Source organism: Myotis brandtii, unplaced genomic scaffold (assembly GCF_000412655.1).
Source record: "Myotis brandtii unplaced genomic scaffold, ASM41265v1 scaffold303, whole genome shotgun sequence".
NCBI lineage: Eukaryota > Metazoa > Chordata > Mammalia > Chiroptera > Vespertilionidae > Myotis > Myotis brandtii.
In genome coordinates, this window is record NW_005361573.1 from 1856392 (window position 1) to 1861653 (window position 5262).

The window sequence follows — 5262 nt, forward strand, 5'->3', positions numbered from 1 at the left end:
CTGCGAAACGGAAGCGGGGCCGAGGCTGCCTCCCTCCCGGGCACCCGCACCCGCTCCCCTGGGTCGGAGTCTCCGTCCCTTCCGCCCCCGAGCCCGGCTCACCTCCTACGAGCTCAACGTCCCAAACACAAACTCCCACTGCGAGCGAGAAGCGCGGTTCCGGAAGTCGGCACCCGAAACCCGGAAGTGAAGGGACCGGCGCAAGGCAATGACGTCAGAGAGCGAAAACGGCGCGCTGGTTGCCATGGCAGCAAGAAAGCCTGGAGCGGCCGTGGCTCAGAGCTGCAGGGCCGAGATGCTAGAAAGCAGGCGCAGATCCTTAGGGTCCCACGTGGCTGGGGCGGGGGCTGAGGCCCCGGACAGGTCGCCTCCCTGATGCGCCTGCCTCGTGGCGACGCCCAGCCTGTGATAAAAGGGATGGACGTCGCCGAGCCTCCTTGGTGGCTCCTCTGCCCGCCTCACATTCTAAATCTGTAAAACGGGGATATAGGACTCGTTCATAGGATAGTGGTGAGGAATTGTGAGACATCAAGGCGGGCGGGACAGGCCTTCGTGTGGGAATAATGAAGGGCAAGACCGTATCCTGGCCCTGGCCGGTTTGGTTCAATGGATAGAGCGTCTGCCTGTGGACTGAAGGGTCCCAGGTTCGATTCCGGTCAAGGGCACATGCCCGGGATGCGGGCTCGGTCCCCAGTGGGGGGCATGTAGGAGGCAGGCGATCAGTGATTCTCTCTCATCATTGATGTTTCTCTCTCCCTCTTCCTTCCTCTCTGAAATCAATAAAAATAAATTTTTAAAAAAAGAATGCAGGCTCTGATTCGAGTGCACATCAAGAATAGGACAAATCGAAATCACATACCACTTGATAGGATGCCTTAAGAAAATTGCAGCATCGCTCCTGTGATATTCCTGACAAAAATACATAATCTGAACCAAATCACGAGTATACATCAGACAAACCCAAATAAAGGGCATTCTACCAAAAAATTTGCTTGTAATCTGCAAAAGTGCCAAGGTCGTGTAAGTTAGAGACCCTGGAACTGTTCCATACTGAGAGACATGGCAATTACTAGTAAATGCAATACATGATTCTGAACTGGATCTTCTTCTTATTGGGTGCTGTTCTCAGATTTGTCCACAAGAGGGGGCACTATTGTAACCCATCCCTGCTGGACAAGAGCCCTTTAGGTCTCTCAATAGGGTTTTCTTTTCAGACGCGCAGAATTCATTACTAGGGTGCTGTTCTCAGAATGTCCACAAGAGGGCACTATTGAGAATCTTCCCTGCAGGGCCAGAGCCCTCTAGATCTCTCAAGTTGACGCCCTAAAACCCCCAAATACTTTCGTATTTCCAACCAAGACATTCTCCAATGTAACTGCAAAAAACCATCAAAATCAGGAAATTAACACATTGCGTACCGCATAGAAATCTCTAAGACATACGCCAGGGACCGCACGTTTTGGGGCAAACTGCACGTTATTTAAATCATCATAATGCACTTTAGGTGTTGTTTTTCAATAATTATAACATTTTTATTTACAAAAACAAACAATTAAAGTTCCTAGTACTTTTTTAACGTATGGTACTGCGTAAAACATTTTCCTCTATGAAGAGGGACCAAACAAAATTTACGTAAGTATCTAGATTCGCTCCTTTTTCCATGGGCGTGAAAAACGAGAACACTCGTGAGCGGTCCTTAACAGATGGCGCGCGAAACACGAGAAAACTCCTGAGCGGTATGAAATGTGTTAACATTGGCACATCACTGCCGTGGACACCTGAGACTCTATTTGAATTTTGCCAATTGTCCCAATACATTTTCTTTTTTCTTTTTTTGAGAACAGCACACTAGTAAGGGAAGGGTTGCAATAGTGCCCTCTTGTGGACATTCTGAGAACAGCACCCTAGTCATGAATTCTGCGAGTCTGAAAACCCTTTTGAGAGACCTAGAGGGCTCTGGCCCTGCAGGGAAGTCAAAATAGTGCCCTCTTGTGGACATCCTGAGAACAGTACCCAATAAATTTTTTTTTACAGCGAAAGACGCAGTTCATAATCATGTGTTGCATTTAATCGCCATGTCTCTTTAGTCTCCTTCAGTGTGGAACAGTTCCAGGGTCTCTGACTTACACGATCTAATTTTATATGATTGAGAGAAAAAAACTTCTATGCATTTAGAATTTTTTAAATGGAGTTTCTAGAGTAAACCTTCAAGGATCCCAATCTCCATTTTTCTGCTTCCTAGGTTTGGGACCAGGGGCAGGTTGCTTCACCTCTCAGTACCTCAGTTTTCTCACCTGTAAAATGGGGATAATGACAGCACTGCTCTAAAAGGGTGGTTTCCAGGACACAAAATGGGGGGGGGGGGCTAATTGATGCTATAATGCTCTTAGAGTAATAAGTACTTTGTACATGGTTGTGGTTCTTTTAATTTAAAAGACCCAATTTCATACCTTCACATGGAAGGCCTCTCAGCCTTAAAGGTGAGTAGTTTTTCAGGATTTCTGGGTTCAAGAAGTTTCGATTCAAGATCCCATACCCATCCTGGCCTCTAGTCACTGCCCAGAGAAACCCTTGCTTTGAGACTCAAGGACACCGAGGCCCGTGTTCAGATTCCCAATGAGGTGCTCAGACAGGAGCCTTCCCAGGAGGGGTTGCCAAGCAACAAGGCGCCTCTGCAGGAGCCGGGCAGGGCCCTCCGATGCTTATCGGTCGGTCCCTCCCTTTCACAGAGGAGGTGATGGAGGAGCCATCCCACAGGAAGCAGCCAGGGCTACACAGCGAGTCTAAGCACAGAGGCAGTTCCCGGACCCAGGAGGTCAGAATTCCAGGCCAGTGCTCGCTCTGCAAGTCCCTGCATGGGGCCCCACACTATTTCTGTCCACTTGTTGGAGCCAGTGGTTCTGGAGTGATCTCTGTCTGCTCAGGGTCACAGAGACAAGCCCCTGCATACGTCATCTCTTCAATCCCCCACCTTCCCAGGGGGTGTCTGCGGCCCCCCGGCCCCCATACCTGCTCCCCCTTTAGCAGCCTGTGCCACGCTGCACGGGGCCCATTCTGCCTTTGAAAGATTTGGGGGGGAAATCCTTGCTCAGTTACGACTTGAAATAGGTTGATACCATAGAAACAACTCGCAAGTGGCATTTCAAAGCTGATTTATTTAAAGTCTAGCACAAGCGCCTTTTCTAGGACAGTGACATTATTCAGTTGCACACGGCTTAGTGTTTTGAATCTTGTCACAAAAATATATCTCACGCCGGAACTGAAAATCCAGATCAGCTGGGTGAGCGAATTTGCTTTCTTTAAATGTTTCATGCAGATGGTTTCCACCCTTTCAAGAACTTGTGAACACCATCCTTAGATAGCAGCTGGGACGTGACGTTCCGCAGGCCTGAGGCAGGATCTGAAAGCAAGCACCCTCCAAAGCACACGGTGAGATGAGGACCCCCAGCCTTCATCATTCATTCATTCACTCACTCACTCACCCATTCATTCACTGAGCCACTCATTAACAAATAGTTATGAGCTCCTATGTATCGTCTATTGTAGTGTTAACAGTTCTCTTCAAGCCGAGCAGCTGGAAACGACAGGACACATGATCTCAGTTTCTTTGGGGAGGAATTCAAGTGTGGCCCAGCTGGCTTGCTGTGACGTGGGGTCCCCCTTGGGCCGCACTGAGGTGACCCGCTCGCATGGCTGGCGGCTGGTGCCGGCTGTGGGCAGGAGGCCCGAGTTCCTGCCCCGGGAACCTCTGTCAGGTGCTGAGTGTCCTCATGACAGTGACCGGCCTCCCCGAGAGTTGGGTCGAGATAACAAGGCCAAAGCCACACAGGGTTTATGATCTCGCCTTGGGGGTCACACACCGGCAGTTCCCTGATATCCGACCGGCTGCACGGCCGGCCCCAGGGAGGGTTGTCAGCCAGACTGAGCAAACAGAAATACAGGGTGCCCAGTTCCACGTGAACTTCAGACAAACAACAAACAAGATTTTAGTGTGTGTCGCACGGGATACGTATTGTTTTATCTGAAGCCCATGTTTAGCCATCTGTCTTGTATGAACCTGGAACCCTACCTTAGTCAGTGTGGAAAGGGACATCGGACGAAAGGGTGTGACCACCCGGAGGCGGGGACCTCTGGGGGCCCCCTGGGGAACTGGCTCCCACCCCCTCCATCCGCCAGGTGCCATGTGGGGTAAATGGTGAGCAATTAACAACGATGGTTCCCACACTCATTCAGTTTACGGTCTAGTAAGACCAACACGAGTCCAATCACCAGGCAAACAAATACAGAACCTTGACGGATGAGGTGCTTCCGAAGGAGCCGCCGGAGCTCGGGGCAGGTGTGGGGTCCTCTCAGAACGCAGCTTTGTGTTCTGTAGATGGAGCCTGCACACGCGTGTGTGTGTGTGTGTGTGTGTGTGTGTGTGTGTGTGTATGGAAGGCTCTGCCACTAAAAGAAGAGAACAAAACCCTGAAAATACACACAAATACACAAATAAAACAGTCAGTCTGTGTGGAGCGGAAAAGCCTGGGACGCTCCCACCAGCCCAGCCCGACACATGACAGCGAAGGCACCCACATCAGCAAAGGCAGTGGGGCGGAGCCAGGCGACCGTCCCAGCCGCCATCTGGCCGTGGAACCGCCCGCTCACCCAGCTGCTCCCGGGGCTGAGATTTCACAATCCGCGGTGCCAGGTCACTCAGGCGGGCGGGTGGGACTTGCAGCAACAGCGGGTGGGAGCGCGGAGGCGGCGGATGTGGTGATGCCGACCAGGAGCTTCCTGTGCGCACAGTGCGGCCCCTGCCCGTCCCATCGGACCGCAGTCTCCACTGTCACCCGGGGCCCCGCGGCTCTCGCCCATCGGCCCCTCCCGATCACCCGGGGGTTTAACTTCCCCATTTCACATGTGCACGCAGCGGGGACACTGGCCCGAGTCACTCCCTCCCACCGCCTCACTCACCATCTTTCGATGCAGAACTGTCCCGAGCCCGGCATCTGGGGCCGAGCAGGGAAGGGGTCCCCCCGAAGGCAGGGCGAGCTCGCACCCGTGCAGGCCGGAGGCAGGACGGCCGAGAAGCCCCCGGAATATTCCTTCTAATGGGGCGTCTCTGAACACGGGGCTCGGGCCGCTCCAGGCAGATGCTGTGCTCACAGGTGGCCATGCTGGGACCCGGCTCATCCGGAGACAAAGACGAGGTAGCTGCTCCTCAGGCAGCACCGCAGGCCTCTGGGCGCCCAGCGGGGCAGGGCAGGGGCGGCCACACCC

The 5262-nt window shown here is 52.8% G+C and overlaps 1 protein-coding gene across 2 annotated transcripts in view; it reads right to left on the minus strand.

Annotated features, from left to right (window-relative positions):
* TFIP11 (tuftelin interacting protein 11) overlaps positions 1-5262 on the minus strand; it is a 28381-nt gene that overhangs the window by 11679 nt on the left and 11440 nt on the right. Inside the window, exon 1 of one of the 2 annotated variants that reach the window (XM_005869713.2) lies at positions 103-203. The exons of the other annotated variant lie outside the window; for it this stretch is intronic. The gene's annotated coding sequence lies outside the window, so the exon portion shown is untranslated. Of the gene's footprint in view, positions 1-102; positions 204-5262 lie in introns of those variants that run through there. 2 annotated transcript variants of the gene reach the window in all.